Below are 20,329 nucleotides of genomic sequence, written 5' to 3'. Positions count from 1 at the left end.
TTCTGGGAGGTAGGACTAGAAGACTGTGGAAGTTTTTGCTCCAGAAAGCAGCTGAACTCATGGAAATTCTGAAAAACAGGTTTGGAAAGCACTTCAAAAGATCCAGTCCCTCCTAGGGAGGACTCCAGCACACATTTACAACTAGTATTTGTCCAAAGTATTTTTAATGCCACCCCAAGGTAACCTCCTTGCAGAGGTATTTTTTTCCTCCAGGATATAAAACCAGGAGTTTTAATATCTTTTTACCCCACTTACCTACTAATGTCATTTGTACTGCTTGAGCCACCTGCAGTAGTTCAAACTCACAACCACCACCAAGCTGCATGCCTATGTGACATGCACAGGTATCTTAAAACGCAGTAGTAGGATTAATAAATTGGCATTTAAAAATAAGAAAACATTATCCTTGTGCTGATCTTAAAATAGTTTTATTCAAATTCTGATTAAACCTACATCTCAGTCTTCCAAATCTACATTTAAAAAACAAAACAAAAAAACTTTTCTATTTTGTACTTGATAATCATGATTTGGCCAATCAAAACAATAGTCCAGAAGACAACCATCAGTACTAGATGCAGAATATACAGTCAATGTCTGAAAGATGCATGTGTCCTATTTGCACCACACTTAATTAAACTGCTCCACCAGGCATTCCTCTCTTACATACGCATTCTGTGTTATGCAGTGGAGTAGCGCCCGTGCCTGTGATACATAAGCATGAGGTAATTTCAGTGCTTATGCATAGGGTAGAGGTGTCCAACAGACTCACATGTCACATGTGCCTAAACTAGAATAGCTCAGCACTTTCACAGCAAGAAGTAGATGGCTTGCTGTACGGACTGTAAAAGGCGATGTTGATAAGTGTTATAAAAGACAGACTCTTTTCCAGCTGCTACAAGACTCTATGAACCCATCAGAGCAGTGTGACAGCATTAAAGCAATCTACAAGAATCTGAACAAAAATCTTAGGTGTCTATTTGAAAATGGATTCAAAAACTGCCATTTACACTAAAGTTGCCATTTTCGTATAATTAAAAATCCACAATGAGAGTCATCAAATATCCAAACAGAGAGAGAGACCAGAGACATGGTTAGAGCATATTCATGAAGAAAGGTTAAATGAAGTATTAAATTACAGTACCTCTTCAATAACAGCTGAAATCAAACTAAAAACATAAGATTCCAACTCATGTTGAAGTTTTCCCTTTAGATATTAATTTCTTCAAACACAAACCATGTATTCCTTCAGTTACAAAGTTTTTGCCTTGAGTCCAGACAGAGACAACACATCAGTTTTTCTTTTTTCCAAAATTAGGCTTAGACTGAACAGAATTACTGGGATCATGAAACATGCTTAGTAAGCATTGCCAAAAGAGAAACAGCCATAAGATACCATACATAACCTCCACGCAGTTTCTTGTGATATGTGAATTAATTCCCTTAAAGAACAGCAAAGGAAATTCATTAAAAAGCATCCTTAAATTTTATGGAAAAGCGAGGTGCCAGTTATCACCTTCTGGCACCATCACACAAAACAAATAGGTCACCTATGAGCAGACAGCATATCTTTTTCTGTAAGGAAAAGGTACAAAAACACTACAAACTTGACTGATAAACCTCAATACTTCAGCCTAACAGGTGGCTTACTAATAGAAACAAGATGTTCCAAAAACACCCCACAAAACCACAAAACGGAAAGATCAATCTTAATTAGTTATAATTCTGTTCTGAGTGAACACAGACACACTGAAAATATACTGAAATAAAACATTAGACGTGGAAGTTCATCTACTTTAGCATCTTTCTGCTGACCTGCATCAGCACCCCTTCTCCCCTCCTGAGACAGTATTTTGACAGAGTGGTTGTATGGTTTCTAGCCAGTATGTTATTAAGCCAAGAAGGAAAGAAAAAAATAGTATGCAAAGGCTAGATTGGAAATATCCGGGAATATTCCCATGGCTACTCATAGAAAACAGTGGCCAAATGGGCCTTCTTCATTTACTCTGAAACAAGGATATCACATAATGGTTAACATTGTAAGGGACCTCTGGAGGTCCCCTGGCACAACACCCTGCCCAGGCAGGGCAACACGGAGTCCACTGGCCAGAAACCACGTGGAAAAACAATTCAGAAGAATGGGGTTCTAAGATTGTGTGACGTATCTGCACTACTAATGAAGTCTAAAATTTAGAAATAGATTTATGGAAGTAAACTCCATTAAACAACCACCACTGGCATTACAGAAGCTTCAATATGAAACCAATGCTTCTATTAAAATTCAAACAATCATGAGCTTGAATCACTGAGATTGATGTCTACTGACTCGTAGATCAAAAGACTTAAAAAAAAAAAAAAAAAAAAGTGGTTGCATTGAAGTATTCACTTGCCTTACAAGAGTGAATTTTTAGAGAACCATATCCTGGAAGTCTCACTGTTGTTCACATTAACAGAAAATTTCAGAGATCTGCCTTTATGAGGCACCACAACCTCCACCTCAGAAAGGAATAAATAAATAAATAAATAAATTCCCCCAACTAGCTTTATCAATATAATTCCTTCTAGCGTCTGCTGTTTGTTTCCTCAGTGCTACTGCAACATTGCTTCTTATTATGTAGTTTTAGAATAAAGTTAGCCTCTATGCTAAATCAGCACCAACATTCTGTACCTTTTGCCATTATTATAATCCAGACACAAAGGAAATACAATTTTTCACCCCGAGTAGTACATTCTGTTCAATATCTCTACTCCACATCAGTTGAGCTGTAACTCCTGACCTGTGCTTACTATTTAGATACACTTTTGAGGAATGCCCTAAGCAATCCATATCCTTTAACAAGCCTCAGCACCAGTTTCCTACCCATTGGCTGACAATTTTTTCAGCAGACCCCTTTCCATAAAGGACTACCTGTACATTGTATTTCAATACAATTCAACCCCCCAAATTTCTCTCTATGATCTCACCATACAGGAAAGAATGGATAGCAACTTTAGTTGATATAGGTGAATAAATAATTTATCTAAAAGCCCAATTTATGTATGTAATTTTTCTTTTCTTTTTTTTTTTTTTAAATGTATGTAACATTTTTTTTCAGCACTTTGCAGGTGGTATAGAAGAAAAGGAATTAGGAGCAAAGCATTTTATCTGAATGCCATAACCTTGGAACATTACTTGCTCGGATCCACACTAGTCTGAGTTTATTGACTTTTTGGGTTGTGCTCCCTGAATGAGGTGCAGTAACAGAAAAAAAAAAGAAAAAAAAAAAAAAGTGTCCCAACTGCCATTTCTTACATAACTTTAATTCCAGGAAAAATACTTAACTAACCAGACTTTTGAGCCTATTTCTTCCAATTCAAATACGCTAGTAGACTACGTTTTTGAATATGTCATAAAATGAGAACTAAAAATCTGTTTTCTTTGAAGAAGAGTGTTTTGATGAGAGAGCAATCTAGCACAGTTTTAAGCCTTACTAAAATGGTCTTGTTGCTATTACTTGACAACATACTTTCAGTGAGCACAATAATTACCTTACTTTCCTGAGCGTTATTTCAGTAGGGAGGAGAGGTGAAGCCTACACATGTGCAGCCACTTATGAATGAAGCTCGCAGTAAAAATCTGGTGTAACTTCAACATATGAATGGAGAGGGAGTAGACGAGAGAAAGGGAGAAAGGGCCCCATGTGAAACACACACCCACAACCTCTTCAAGCTACTCGTGTTTCATAAACAAGATTAGAAATCCCAAAAGACCTAGAATCACATAAAATTACACTACCTAGTTTGCTTGAAATCAACAAGCAGTTCTGGCTACTACTGCTGTCCTCAATGACAACGAAGTCTGATGAATTGTATTTTCCCTTCGAGCCCATGTAATTTGATTTTCATTCTCATAAACTGAGAAGACCCCAAACTAAAGCATAGCACTGTTCCCTGGACATACTCTATCATCAGATTACAGAATTGTTTCTTACAACACTCTCAAACCTAGTTGTTGTGGACTCCACAGCTCTCACAAAGATGTTGCCCAATGCTCTCTTCTCCTTCCTTGAACTGCAGAGATGCTAGTTACATTTCACAGAAAAGCAGGAAAAACTAGGCCCTTCTATTGCAACTAGGTTTTCTCTGCCTTCTGGAAGGACAACTTGCCCTCCTCAGAATCTTATTTTTTAAGAAGTCAGGAGAACTGTGCCTACCCCAGTTCTTTCAGTAGTTCAAATTGGATTTCCCTGTTTTGCAGAGAAAAAGCTGTCAGTAACAGGGGTACTCCTTCACCACGCATTCCTACAGAACTTCCTATCATCTTGACATTGCCTACAATCCAGCTCAGAAGGATTGCTTTGCAGTGACCCTGTGCAGCAGCGTGGGTAAAATATATATGTTATTTTATAGTTCAGCTTCTGTCCTTTCATAGAAGGATAATATTCAGATGCTTTCGTACAGTTGTGTTCCAGCTGAGGTTACTAATGCTTTTAGTATACCAGCACATTTGGAGCCTTATAAGTTTATTCTGACACTTGTGAGCTTGTCTAAAGTAAAGGACAAATGTTTGCTAAGCATTCAAGATGTATGTGGTATTCCTTCTACCTTTTGTAAATACGTTAACTGCTGCAAGGTATTTGACAACCAGCAAATCTAAGGTTTAAAAAATAAAAAATAAAAAAGGTATACATAGAAACTCAAATTGCTCCTCACTGTAGAATTGCCCCAAGTTCCCCACTCTTCCACTCCAAAAGCATGAAGCCTTGTTAAATAAAAAATACACATCAGATTCAAGAGAAAACCCAAATATTTACTGTCCTTTAGCTGTCTTTGCTGTTGCACAATAGAATTTACTACTTTGGTGCCTTCTCACAACTGCAATAAGAACAATTCAGATCTAGTATTTCCATGTACGCAGTTCTAGAGCTGTATTCACACAAAACAATCGTCTTCTCTGTTCTCTTCTGAAAGGGAAGAAAAATGGCTCAACTCAGGGATTTTTGAGCACTATACAGCGAGAAGGGCAAACAGCTGTAAGAATGTAAGCTGAAGTCAAAACAAAAGCATTTTCAACTAAGTTTTCATAAGCTAGAAACTCCTAGAATTGTTAAAATACTATTGCAATTACTGTTGTTAATATTGTTTTGCGATCAATATTCTTCATCTTAACATGCATGATACTCTACATCATCTTAAACATCATTTGTGCTGATAGCTCAACACTCTTTTAATTTGAAGTTTTCTTTTTAGTAATAAAATTTCAGAATAATCATGCTGTAATCTGAGGAGGCATCCTGCTGCAACTACAGTCTTCTTAACCATCCTTTCTAAAGTGAGATTTGGTGAAGGGAGGGAAAAGGAGATAAAAGTAACTCAGTTGCATGACCAGGATAAGGAGAATGAAACTGGAATAGGAAGAAAGAAAAGAAGAGAACTATATTTTCCCAGGAAGACAAGCCTGCAATGGGGACAGGACAGACTTTTAAGAACAGAGAAATATCTTTCTTGGAGAGGAGGAGAACCCTGAACTATCATGCATTCATTGGAGTCAAATTCATCGTATCCTGTACTGTAGGAAGAAGTCTCTTTAACGTTGTCATGTTTTTGGCTAAAATAGAACTAGTTTTCTTTGCAGAGGCTGGTATGATGCTGTGTTTTGAATTCTGAATGAAAATAGTCGAGATAACACAGCAATGGTTTAATTGTTGCAGAACAGTGCTCACACAGAGACAAGGACATTGATTCTTGTGCTGCCCTGCCACTGGGGAGGCTGGGGGTGCACCAGGAGCTGGAGGGGACACAGCCAGGACAGCTGACACAGACTGGCCATAGGGATGTCTCACACCACATGGTGACATGCTCAGCAATAACAGCTGGGGGAAAGAAAGGAAGAGGGAAATGTCTGGAGGGATGGAGTTTGCCTTCCCAAGGAACCATTATGTGAGATGAGGCCTGCTTTCCTGGGAGTGGCTGAACCCCTGCCTGCCGATGGAAAGTAGAGAATGAACTCCTGAGTTTGCTTTGCTGGTGTGTGCAGCTTTTTCTTTACCTAGTAAACCGTCTTCGTCTCAGCCCATGAGTTCTTGCACTTTACCTTTCTGATTCTCTCTCCAACCCCACTGTGGGGAAGTGAGTAAGCGGCTGTGTGGTAATTAGCTGCCTGCTGGGCTAAAAGCATGACAAAGGTTAATGATGTTCTGTGCCCACTGTGTGCATCAACTGGAAAAATTCCTCAGAGATCTTTGGACAGATATTTAAAGCATCAAAGATAAATGTTTACATTTATCATCTCTTCCTAGTACATGTATCTTTCCCAATGCAAGGAAGATTCAACCATATTTTTTTTAATCACAGATATAATCATTAATATGTTAATACATATTATATTAATATCACAGTTGTCACTTTCTGAGATTTGATTATGTCAAGTTTTAAGAACAGAATAACTCTTCAGGTCTACAAAACTAGCCAGCTTTCTGAATTCTTCCATCATCATCAGTCAGAACAGAGCAAAACAGTGGGGGAAAAAAAAAAAGCAGCAAAACAACAACAACAAAAAACAGGAACTCAGAGGTCAAAATTGAAGTCTTCAAACACACAAGAAAGATTAAATGATTTTTAAATAAAGTTTATGTGCGGTGTAGATGAAGAGTACATATCTGAAGAGTAATGCTGAACTAAAATATAACAGACTACATCCAGCAGAACAACTACAGTGAGGCCACAGATGAATCACCACACATACAGACAGCCAAAGAACTTTCAAAATGAAAACCACTAAACATCACCCTTACAGGTCTGATACATGCACTTATCTATGTATGCTTTATTCCTTCCATTCTCCACTATCATAGCTGAGCTGAATTTTCCAGAAGTTCAGATTTTTTCAAGGTTCCAACACTGCAGGACACTCTAAAAAAGTGGGATACTACCAGTGTTACAGTACTTCAATATAGCTATTATTCCTGCTTAGTCAACTTCCCAAAATGCACTGTAAAAAAAAAAAAAAAAAAAAAAAAAAAAAAGCTTAGCTTTTTTTTTATCCTCAAAAAAACCACTAGCAACAGCAAAAGAATGCAAAAACCACACCCATTACTACATTTGCCTCAACAAAGGTACAAGTTTCATATGCAAAGTATACATGCCTTAAGGGCTAATGAACCTTCCATTTGAGAATCTTCTGTCTCTCCAAGAAAATTTCATACACAAAGTGTTGTTAAAAAAAAAAAAAAAAGACAGGCAACTCTGGGAAAATCGACATCTATAACACAAGGTATACACGAGTGCACGCAGACAGAATGATACAGTCATTGCTCTTGCAACTTCTTAAAAGGCTTTCATTTAATTTTTACAAGCATATCAATTTGTCAAAGGATTCATCTGTATGAGAGCTGCTTCTTAATCCACATGACAGAGAGATTTAGAGATTGAGAAGGACAGAGTTAAGTGCATTTTGTGCTTTTAGCTACTATGCCTAGTGACGTTTCATTCTCTCTTGAAAGAGCAGTCTTTTGTAGGGCCATCTGCACAGTAAGTGAAGAGAGAGAGATTTTTTCAAATAAGGATGATATCAGAAAAGTGTGGGTATGGCCCTAATAGCCAGATGCATACTTTGAATTCTTTGCAACTCATTATTTTAAGTTGCTCGCTCAGCTTGACAATTCTAGCATCATTTATATACTTGAGACTAGAGATTATTTGCTTGCTGTAGAAAGAACAATTTCATAGAAATCCCAAAGAGAACTGAAAAATTCCATCTGGAATCAAGTAAGGATACAGTGTTAATAAAACTTCAGAAAAAAATCTTCCAAAATAAATCTTCCAAGAAATACTTATTGCCTCAGCTTTCTGTTCAGTCCAAAGACAAAAAATGTGTCTTTTCTCAATCAACCCAATCAATAAATCCTTTACCAGCACTCAAATTATCAATCCAGAATTTATCTCAGGTTACTTCTGTTCTAAGCTCTTTTGTGTACTATTAATATTAAAAGTGAAGCTCTGCAAATTGACCATTGGTTTTATTCAGCTGCATAATCTATATAAGAGAAGATTTTTACAGATACCTAAGTTTAGAAAATCCATATTCAATATAAGGACTATTTTTCAAACTAGAATGAAATATAAAACACCAAAAATAAGTACATTATAGAGAGGAAAAGATATGAGTTTCTCTCTAAAAAAGCAGAGGTTTCAGAAATAGATGATGTCTAATTAATTTACATATGTATGGTAAAATAAATTGCTATGGGTAACAAATAGAAATTTTCTTAATAAAAATATGTAAGTATGATGAATATATTAACAGTGTTTAAAGTGCTCAGACTTCCTGGAACAAGAGAAAAAGCTAACCAGTGCAGGAGGCAGCTATTCAGTACCCTGTACCTTGTGATACAGATAATCTTACAATGAAATCAATTGCTCTTTTCAATGAAAGATTAAAAGATAACTAACGGGTCTATTTCTCTTGCCTTTACATCTGCATTAATCCAATTTTAGGCTTTATAGATAGAGAATACTCTGCGTGGTATTAAAGTACATACTACCTTAGACTTGTAAACACTACACTTGGAGGTAAAAAAAACACTCACCATCCAAAATTTGTCTTTTCCTTTAACAAACATTTATTTCTATTTTCACCTTTCCACAATAGCACTGCATTGACTTCTTTTGCTCCAATATAGCAGAAGGAACAACCATTAGTTACCTATCTAACATATCTCCAGGGCCCTCTGTCCATTCTGCATTCTCAAATTCAACCCCTTACTCTATATTACTTTTCCCAGCTTTTTGTTCAAGGTTTTTCTAGAAAAAGATACCCAGACCTGGATAACGGTGTTTATTTTAACAGCTACTATTTACTCAATGAGTGTAAAATATTTCACAACCTCCTGCCACAGTGTAGCAGATCTGGAAAGACACAGAATGTACCACAATGGTATTTACAGAACACTTGCCTTCCATCCCTTATCACCAACAACTTTGTTTCATTTAAAGTATGCAACTCCCACAAGAAAGAAAAAAAAAAATAAAATAAAATGTGAAAGGGAAGAGAAGTGAAAACCACAGAGAAACAAAGAGCTAGAGAAGTCACATTCTCCCCTTCCTAAAAGACAGCGTTAAGATAAGCTGAAGAAGTATGAAGAAGTATGGTGATTTAGATAAGGAAAAGAAAGGAGAGGAGAGGAGAGGACTAGCTTGTCAATGGAAGAATCAATCTCTAGTCAAAATCTTCTCTCCACAGATGCAGAATTTTATGCTCAAGGTGAAACACAACAGGGAAATACACACGTACAAAGTCCTTTAAGAAGGCACAGGGGACCACCAAATGAGGTCTGAAAGAGAGCAGGCTGATAATTAAAGACACATTCAAAAGACAAGAACAAAATGAAATGAGAACTACTGAAAGAGTAGTGAAAATGATAAAGGTTGAAGATGTTAAGAGCGAGATTAGACAGGGTAACATGTAGGCCCAGGTCATGGGAATAATCCTTGCTGAGAAGAACAGCTGAACCAGTGCCACTGGTTCATTAGTCAGATAAACAGCCCTACCAGCTTCCATAGCTCAGTGTGATAAAGGCTTCTCATGCACTTGTCTTGTGTTCCTGAAGTACTGAATTCTCACCTCCTTCTATCCTGGTTGTGTTTACAGTGGGACTGCTGTATTTTCTCAAGTCTTACAGTATCTCTGCCATTTTCAGAACAATTTATTCAGAAGAGCTTATTACAAGACATTGTATCACCATTCAGGTTAAACTTTTTTGATCCCCACTACTCTCATGTTAGCACACATAATGAAATAAGAAGGATATTTCTCTCTCACTACCAGCAAAAGTACATTTTTCACTCTTTCAGGAAAGCAGGATTCCCTTTCAATATTGGAAGGAGAGAAACTGTCACATCTTTCTCATACCACCTTTGTGGAAGGGATGGGTTTGAAACAGGCAGAAACAGATAAGAGCTCTCTTATCAAAGCATGAGACTAACTTCAAAACATGTTCAGGGAAGCCTGTGTTGCAAGAACATGACATAAATCTGCATAATGGAGGGAACATACAGAAGGCTAACTCTGGATTTACTGCTGTGTCAACAGCAGGAAGTGAGCAAATGCACTCCTTTAGTTCTGGCTACCAAATCAGGAACAAGTCACTAAGAAATACCCACACCTAAGTGTTCACATGGGTGGCTTTTACTGCTGCACCTGCGAAATTCATTTCCTTCTTGTGCATGGTATCTACACAAAGTATGTCAGACGACAGAGCAAAATACAGCAGGCACATGCAGGAAACGTAGTAGTCCATATACACCATTGCCTATTTTATTCTAGAAACATAAATAAGTGTTTTGTTATAAAATGGAAAGGGGCAGAAGTTTGTATTATCAACTGGACAAGGTTCTACATGGCATAAATCCACGGCTTCAAATACCAAGGGATTTCAAATGCTCACTGAGGTACACTTCAAGTCTTTTTCTGGATTGCTTAAAAAGATAAAAATGAAGTCTGATACACTGGCAATCTTTAAAAATGGAAAAAGAATGACGGATTATGATTGCAGTTTTATCACTGAAGTGGCATGACCCTAAACAACTCATGTAAGGTCACGCACTTCAGGAGTAAACTGGGGTTAACCACACCTAGCTCCCGGATGTATTGAAAAACTTGGCATTTGGGAAGCACTTGTGCAACCCCAGGTGACAGCCACTGATGAACACTCAGACTACATGTTGCACAGCTGCATTCCTCAGCCCCATTACTTCTTCAGAGGAGAGCTGTAGGGAAGGCCCACTTAGCATTCAAAGTGCTACCTGGACTGCTGGCAAAGACAACCCCCTCCCTCCACTTTTCCCAGTAAATCAATACAAAACAACAAATCCGAAACTGTACATAGCTAGCTTTTGAATTAATAACAATATTATTTCTGCACACACAAAAAACAGTACTTAAAGTCTCTCCAAAGATTTCAGGTAGATAATTTGAAGATTGCATATCATTCGCTTCAGCTATTACTATTCAAAACAAGCATCTAATCACATGGTAACTCAGCATCTTGACAGTACACTGCTTCACAAGCTTCCATAGGGGACAAACATCAAATAAATGAGCGTCTGGTATCACTGGAGAATTCCCAGTTTCATTTACCCAAACATCCACAAAGCAGTCAGCTCCCTAATTAGTTAGCGGTGAGGGAGGGGAAGCAGAGTTGCAAACATTCTTGTCACCCACCTAATAACCACAGGAGAGCATTGTAATTACACTCCAGTGACACGAGGATCAAGCTTTACCTAAGCCTAGACCTCTGCACACTCTCATGCATAAGTAGTCACTTCTGTAAGAAGAGTTAGTAGATTAATACACAAGTAACTAGGAATAGGATATTCTTCCATTCAAAACTATCAGTGGCTCTTTCACAATGACAACATTAAAAAAAAAAAAAAAAAGCAGTTTTATTTTACCTGTGACTAAGACTAATAAGTGTGTGTACACATATCACATGTACACTTTTTTTTTTCTTTTATAGAAAATAAGATGATAGTATCAAGATATTTGTCAGCTTTCAGCTGGTATCTTTAAAGTTCTCTTTTTAGAAGGCTAAGGCTCATGATTTCCAAATAAATTAAGCTACCAGTGTTTAAAATTTTAACCACATGCTGTTTGCCCCCCCAACTGAAACACTGCCTAGCAACTGAACAGAACCTTAATCTTTTACTTGATTCTTCTGATGATCTAAGGGTGTGCTATACAAAGCTCACATTTACTAAATTTCTTAATCAAAGTATAAGCTTTTAGTTTCTCACTCCTATAAGAGCTGGTATATTAATCTTCTGTCAGATAAGCGCTTATAGTAAAAATACCACAAGACACATAGGTTTTACTTTTAAATATTAAACATAATATCTGAAATCCCATCAAGGCATTAAATATAAATTATCAGTCCTAGTATAATCCAAAGAAGCTTCATAGATCAATGAATTCTCTTACCTTCATAAGGCTTTCCCAGTTCAAACAGAGATGTTGCCCAGCAGCGGATCCACAGGGCTGGGAAAAAGAACCACTCACAATTCAGTATCAACTTAGGGCTTACATGGAGAGTGGTGGGCTAACGTGTAAACAGGACAGCACCCAGTCCTTTCCAACCTTAATGATTCTATGATTATTCCCAACTCACATAAAAGCTATTTCTGCCCATGCTTTCTCACACTGCTTACTGAAGTAATGCCATTACTATTTTGTGAAACACTACAATGCTCCAATTCATGCCCTTAAGGCTTCCAACTACTTCCACTGACTAGACAGGAAACACAGACACCATAGACCTGGGGATAATTAGGTGTCACAGTATAAACTCATAACATGCAGGGCAAGACAAGGCCTGACATAAAGGACTCAAGTTTTAAGCACAGACTGAACCACAAATGCACTTTGTGGTTCTATTACAGGGTAATGAAGACCTTCATATGATACAAGTCATCATCATGAGAACAATCCTTAATCGTATATTTGGGCATTTCAAGAACAGATTACATAACTACCATCTTAGCATTTGAAAAATGCGCATCACTTAGTCCCATATTTACATACTAAAGCACTGCCTGAAACCTACCTAAAACCATAGGAGCTAGAAAAGTGAAGCAACTCCACAGGATGAAACATGCTCAGGTACTATGTTCAGTTCCCAGTCAAATCAACTACAGCCTCTTCTTTAATTTCCGTAAGAGTTAAGTCAGAATTGTCCACAACCAATTACAAATGTATACTTCAGGCCCTGGTAAACTGAAAGTGACCTAAATATCTTACCTTAAAGCAACCTCCGTCTGCTAACATAATGTACTCAGATTAGTTTGTTGTACAGAAAAAAAAAATTAAACACACATACATATTCACTTTGGGCTGCATTTTTCAAATACAAACCTTAATACATTACCAATGATGCAGGAAGTATCCAGCACCTGACACAGCACTGAACCATTCTTTGCTGCTCTGACACACACTTCTGAACAGCTGCAAGTATATATAGGCTACAGTGAAACTGATGTTTTTAAAATTTAAGTAAACTGACACATGGTTTCATTTTTGTTAGGTTGAATTAAAATCAGTCAAGAATAATCCTTCCCCAAAGGGCATACTGGAAGTGTGTTGATATTGTAATTGAACATCTGTACTGAATGAGATAAAAATAAATAAATTGTTTTTTTCACAGTTTCAGGTCTATTAACTAAGAACTTCATTCATTCTGCCTGGAAATGAAATCACTCTTCCACCACTTTTAATACAACATGGATTGTTAACGCAACCTCCTAACATGAGAGCAACGCATTAAGGTTGCTCTCATGTTAGCCACAGGGAGGCAGGAGGGAAGTAATATTACTGTTTCTGAAAGTCACCTGTGGTATAATGGAAGTTCCCAGTTTAAGATGGCTCAGAAAAAAAAGATAACTTCAGAAAGTTTCAGATCTGGTAAATTAAAACTCCATGCTGTTTGTGAATGCCTCCCTATCCTCAGTTGGCAATCTGTATACAAAGCACTGGGAAAAGAACAAAACAAAATCTCTTAGGTTTGTTATTCTCTCTTAACCAGTCAACATCAAAATTTACAAATAGCAATTTCCTTTCAACATCCTACAAAACAAACAAAAGCTAATCTTAGCACAGCTTTTCTTCTAAAGAGAAAGGTATGATAGATCTGCAAAAAAAAATTCCAATCATCTCAAAAACAACAACCAGTCGGGGGGGCTGGACAAGATGACCTCCAGAGGTCTCTTTCAACCCATCTGTGATTCTGTGATCTTCCTTTTTATGTTTTTAAGTCAGATTGCTTTCTTCAGGCAATCACTTTTGTGTAGATATATATTTTAAAATTAATAAAACTAAGGTGCGAATTCTGAGTTTTGATATCTACCTCTAAATCTGGCTTTCAAAGACAAAAGACAGCTGAAGATATGTTCTTTTATTGGTCATTCCCAGTGGAAAGATGCATACTGACCCCAGACAATTTTTTGTCTCTCTGCATCACATAACTTGCATTCAGTGAAGAAAGAACTGGTAATAACAAAAGGTACAGAAGCTGCGTATCAGCAAGGAGCTGAGGGCCACCACGAAGCCGGTAAGAAGTCCTTTGCATTGCTAGGAGTAAATGGAACACACCTCCTTTGAAAACCCATCTGTTCTTCAATGCAACAAGACTGAAAGACTAAGACCCCAACAGTGTGTCCCACAGAGTAACCAAGTGTTACTCTATAGTAACATAACATAACACTCTATAAGTGTTATCTATAATGTTAGAGTATAGAACTGTTTGTTAACCCACAGTGAATTAATTCCCTACAAAACTAATTGAAGTGTTTTATACAGAAATCACAAAGTTGCTAACAGACTAGTCACTAACCCCTGGGCATATCAGTATATTCAGTTGCTCTTTATTACAGCATTAGGAAACTGCCATAGAAGTTCAAGAAAATAAATGAACTCACAGAAATCCACCATCTGAAATCTGCCAGTAATCGATTATATCTTTTCTTTCTCTATACTAATACTAATGATTACCTAAGCATCTTTAAATCAAGAGGGCAAGTCGATGTCCTTGCATAATGGCCCACAAAACAAATGATTCAAGAGACAGCTTGTTAACATCCTTGAACTTCTAACTGCCAAGAGGGAGTTTCCAAGTGTGGATTACACATGGCCAAATGTTTGCTCTTCCCTTCCTCAAAATTACACCAGCAAGGTTGAAGTGGAACTGAAACACTTTCCAATTTTGCACTTTTACTATCCTGAAAAAAAAAAAGTAGAGCAAAATTAGGGAATTACTCTTTTCATTCTATAATCAACTAATTGCAAGATATGAAAAATGCTTTCTGACAGCCTGCATGTATAGCAAAGAATCACCTGTGAAAAGGAGTCTCAAAACCAAAGTCCATAAATAACAAGCTTGTTGACCAGCACAGTTACCAAGAAGAAAGGAAAAGCACTTACAGGACTTTTTTCCACAGATTAACTGCAGACAAACACTGAATTTTATAAAAATTGTATTTCTGACTTTACTTTACAGCAATGCTTCACGCAAAATGAACTGTTTCCAGCACAACTTTATTCACCACTTAACCAGGTTAGTTTTGATTCAGTTTAACTGGAGTGGGAGTTGGTTAACTCCTCTCCATGCACATTTACTATTTATTACTGAGGCAGGTTTAGCCGAACTGGTTTATGTGGAAACAAGACAAACTGAACCTACCTTGAAAACTGCTTTGCAAAGTCTCTCCATCTGAAGTGTTTCATACAGACATATATAATTTGCTTTTTCCCCCTGTCATTAACGAATCTAGCTGTAATTACATCACTTGAGTTTTATGCTACTTGGAAACTTCACAGATGTAAAATCACATGTGATCTCTAGGAAAAGATAATGAAGAGAAAGTGTCTAAAGTCTACCATGCCAGCTATTCTGCCAAGGCACAGGGAAAAAAAAAAAAAAAAAAAGAAAAAAAAATGAAAAGAAGAAAACTCCTGGAGCTCTCATGCCCACAGCAAGTATAGAACCAAGTTTAAAGGGCAAGAAAGAAACGCCTTTAAGTGCTGGACTTTGATCTATATCAGCTCATGACACTAAAACCTTTAATAACTCATGTTCATAACCACTGGTATGAATTTTGCTCCACTGAGCAATCATAATTTTGCTCCACTGAGCTCTCATAATCCTTATTTTATTATGGAAATCAAAATGTTACAGATCAGAAATGTCTAGATTTTTTCCCTGGGGTTACTGTAACTGTATTATCTGAAATCTGCATATAAAAATTCAGAAGTTAAATATGTTTGCTTTAACATTGTCAAAGGTAGATCTTCCAAGCATAAAAAAAATCCAACGTCTATGAAATCTTCCAAAGACTACAGCCCACCCTTCCAGGAGCACTGCAGTCCAAACTGCTCCCAAACTTGCAGCACTCAAGGACAGCCAAGATGCTTTTCCCAATACTATTTGCCTAATAAAAAATATGGAAGGGAAAGGAAGAAAAGAGAACACTCTTGAGCTAATCTACAGTCACACAATACTAACTGGCAAGGAATTAGGACCTCTCATACTTGTGACAAAGAAGCCCCACAGCATCATTCTGTGTTTCAAAGTCAAAGAACTCAGGTGCAGGGGATGTCTGCCTAAGATTGGGATGGAAAAACATGCCCAAGCTTTACCTTAATGTTCAGCTACGTAGTCTGGGCTGTCACAACAAACAGTGTATGACAAAACTCAACTGGGTCTTCAAGAAATGTATACAGGAGAAAGAAAACAGATTTCCAGAACATGACCTCTGGGGATGGCGGGAGGGTATCAGGAGTCTGAAAGAGTTTGAATGCACTGATTTTGAAAAATTATCTAGTCTCTGTTCTTCCCTCTATTACCCAGTGAATACATTTCACAAGTTTATTTCTGCTATATATAGCCTTAAAAATACATTTGCTTCCTGAGAAACCATCATTCATTTCTGACGTAGCACTTTAGTCAGAGGAGTGGAGAAAAAAAAAAAAAAAGGAAGAAAAAAGGCAGGAATAGGAGGCATTGCCCTTCCCTCGTCCCCTTAAACCAGTTTCCCCACTTACATGAGAGTTCAAATGCTCTATGACACTTATGCCTTTTCCGTCTCTTGTTAACATATTGTTTGTAATTGATGTTATTATTTAAGAAATTTGTCTCAGATACCAGCATACTTTTTCAAAAATAAAAAAAGGTTTACTTATTCTCAATTAAAGACTTGTAGAACCAAGTTAGAGAACCAATGTTATACTACAAACTACCAGAAACAATCAGGTGATACTCATCAGCACTGGTAAGATCCTAGTTTAGATTATAGCCCTAGTCTGTGTATCCTGACTCCAAACAACAAGAAATAAACCGAACAACTAAATTTAGACACTTATATACAGTTAACACAGTACTGCATGCTGCAGTCATATCCAAAAGTGTATTAATGAATTCACTGGCATATCTGGCTATGATAAAAATTAATGCCACAGATTTTCAGTTCATCTGTTTTTCAAATCCCCAACATCACTACAGACTGCCAATCAAGAGCATGAAAATTAAGTGTTCTCTTGAAGGACTTGATTTGTCTCTGTATACACATTAGCTAGAGCATTCCTGTTTGGTTAAAAACAGGAGAAACTAATTTGTCATCTATCATCATGTTATCCAAACACTGGCTTCCAAAACTGTGATTAAAACACTTTGTACAACCTTGGCAAGGCTAACTTACCAGCTGTACACTGAAAAGGAACGTTAAGTTACAGAGGATGAAAAGAGGAAGAAAGAACAAATGCACTATTATTCAAACAGCTTACCTCCTTCAAAAAACAGACCTATGGCTACTGCTCTATAGAATCTCTTTTTACAGGATTTTATTCATAATACAACACAGGTCTTCTGTCCCATATTTTTTAAAAACTGCACATTTTTGATAAAAGGTATTTTTAAGGTCTCTAAAATTTACGCTCTAATCCACTAACAACAGTACAAAGTATCTACTGAGGAATTCTTATTTAAGAAGTGAGCTTCTAGTATGAGTAGCCTACATAATGAACAAATACACAACTGGGAGGGGACAAAACCCCCTTCATACTAAGAATTTTACAGTTAGCTTATTTTCAATACATCCTTACTTCGTAAAAAATCACACATGCACAAAAAAGAGGTGACATGATCTGAATCCACATCTAGAAAAAAAAAGCCCTAAGCAGTTACTACCCCTGGGCCTCCCATGGCACACTTCAACTGCATTCTCATCATGCCTCCCTAACTCAAAGTGTTCAGATCCAGACTGCATATGGAGGGGACACTCAGGAACGCAAAGATAAAGAAAATGGAGATGTGAAATCAACGTGTGTAACTCAAAGCAGTCTCAGTCCCCACAGCAAACACTCGTACACAGTGGTAAAAGAACACCTACTTTCCATAGCACAGTTCTTCAAGACTTTTTCCACCTGGCAATTCCTTCATCTGAGGAAGCTATCACAAAATGGTGCTTGGGCTAACTCCCAAAGGAGTGCTTTCACCCTGCCCTGAAAACGTCACAGTGCTTCCTTTTTCCTTTATTTAATTTAATGCATCTTTAAAAGGTAGCATCCAACTTTTAAGGCATATTCTTAATGTAAATCAAGAATGTGCACAAGGGAAATTAATGTGGCACGACTATGCAGTAACTGCATCCCCCCAGGTAGAAAGGCCCTAAAACATTTTACTGAAAGAGAGCTTTTCTCCAGTAATGTATCAAGCAGAGTACCATCATCCCCAAGGAGGATCATTCTTCCTAAGGGCAAGAAGCTGTAAAACTGTATTTCAAGGGGGGACTCTTTAAACCAACTACACTCACTGAACAATTCAAGAGCCAAGGGGTGCTTGGAAATGATATAAGGAAAAGCAACCTATAACTTGCTAAAAAAAGAGTACATCACCACCAAGGTGCAATTTCAGTGCTGCCTGTTTGCCCCTCTCTTATGAGAGGGATGGCAGAGCACCAAGATCTCTTCCATAGCTAGATGCTGCAGCCTGGAGATGTTGCAATCCAAAGAGAACTGAGACACCACGCTGACATCCTCCAGCCTTGCTCAACAAGAAAGGATTGCTCCTGTCCTCAGTAATGCCAAACACAAAGAGATGCCAGATTATTCCCACCGCATGAGCAGGAACTCTTAAAACTCTTAAAAGGAATGCCACGGGGCTGTGGATCCCGTTCAAGCAATGAAAAGCTGTAACACTGTTTCTGACTCATAAAGGGAAAACAGCCAAGCTGGAGATATCCCGAAAGATCACTTACATTTATGGAAAGACGCAGGGCTTCTAAAAGGGATGCAACTCGCAAAATGCCAACTCCTCTGCCTGGCGGAGGGCAAAACGAGGTGAAAACAGACCCGCACGTTTCTCTAAATAAAGGTCAATAATATTTCCTCGAACTTCAGACTTCAGCAGCGGCAGTGCCTCGGCGATGCCGATAGAAGCAGCCCGGCGCTCCAAGTTTTACTTTCCCATTAACGGAGCCGCTGAGAGCAGAAAGCAGGGAGGGCAGCGGCGGCGGCTCCCCCGGGCTGTCAAGGTTACCCCTAAACCATCAGTTGGAAGCAGCCCAGCAGATCCCTCTGAACGCTCCCGGCCGGCTGTACACCGCCCTCCACCCCTCGGAGCAGCTCACCGGGGGTAACCCGGGGACCCCCACCGCCGGCGTTGCGCAGGTTTTGGGGTGTGCTCCGACAGCCGACCCTGCCGGGCTCCCCCCGGGGATCCCCCAGCGCGCCGCGGCCGCCCCCCGCTCACCTTCGTGCCGGCTGCGCTCGGCTCGGCTGGGTCCCGCCGCCCTCCTCGCCGCGGCCGGGTGCCGCGCCGCCCCGCACGGAGCTCCCGTGGCGGCGGCCGCCGCGCTGCCAGCGCCGAGGCGCTAGGGCGGCCCCACGTGCGCCGGCTGCGCCAATCCGCGCCGCCCGCCGACCGACGGACCCCCGCCGGCCGACAGACAGAGCCCCGCCGGCCGGCAGGCACGCGCCCTCTGCGCCGGCGCTGGCCCCGGTCCCGGCCCGGGCCGGCCTCGAACCGGCGGCTCAGCGGGCGTTGCGCGGTGGAGGTGGCGGCAGTGGGGACAGGAAGAGGCTCCGGGCCGCGGGAGGAAACCAACGCGCTGGGACCAAAGTTTGGGACCTGCCGGCGGGGAGGGGACAAAGGAGCCCCGCCGGGCAACGTCAGCGCCGAGCCCCGGCTGCAGGAGTTCGGGCGGACAAAGCTGCGGAGTGGAGTTACTCGCTAAAGCAGCTTTTTTTTTTTTTTATTTTTTTTTTTTTTTACCGAACAACTCGGTTAAGCAGCCTTTTAGCGCTCTCGTGAGTTTTGCAGGAAAACTGGAGCGCGCTCGCTCGCTGTCACAGAGTACCGGCGGTGTGGGGCGGGCTCTGCCTGCCCAAACAGCGCCCAGGTGGAACAACAGCACGGAAAGAAACACGGACGGGGAACCTCCCGTCGGGAAAGAATGGGATCGACTGCCCAGGCTCACACTGGGACCCTGAGGGCAGCACCATCACGTTCTGCTGGAGCATCAGACCCCGGCCCACAGCCAGAGATCGAGGCTGGAAAGAGTTTGTCGCCACACGCCCCGCTCCTGGTGCTATGAGGTGTCCGGCCCCATGCCACAGAGCTGGGACTGCTGCCGTTCTTCACGGTGGCAGCGCTGAGAACCCAGTGCCTAAAGACAATGTGCTGCCCAGTATGAAAATAAACACTCTCGATGTATCAAAATATTTTGGTGCTGTATTTTGCAGTGTTTATAACACTGTATTTTTGTGTGATTGTCAACTTGAACTGTAGTTAGTACAGTTTCCGCTTGTTAC

The 20,329-nt window shown here is 39.5% G+C and overlaps 1 protein-coding gene across 3 annotated transcripts in view; it reads right to left on the bottom strand.

Annotated features, from left to right (window-relative positions):
• The window catches only part of STXBP6 (syntaxin binding protein 6), a 110,721-nt gene extending 91,070 nt beyond the window's left edge, over positions 1 to 19,651 (bottom strand). Inside the window, exon 1 of one of the 3 annotated variants that reach the window (XM_084520494.1) lies at positions 19,269 to 19,651. The gene's annotated coding sequence lies outside the window, so the exon portion shown is untranslated. Of the gene's footprint in view, positions 1 to 18,774; positions 18,903 to 19,268 lie in introns of those variants that run through there. The other 2 variants (XM_084520492.1, XM_084520493.1) reach the window with 2 other exon arrangements.
• Positions 19,652 to 20,329: the final 678 nt, after the last annotated feature.

Source organism: Aythya ferina (assembly GCF_964211825.1).
Source record: "Aythya ferina genome assembly, chromosome: 5".
NCBI classification, from domain to species: Eukaryota; Metazoa; Chordata; class Aves; order Anseriformes; family Anatidae; genus Aythya; species Aythya ferina.
This window is presented reverse-complemented; position numbering and strand designations above follow the sequence as displayed.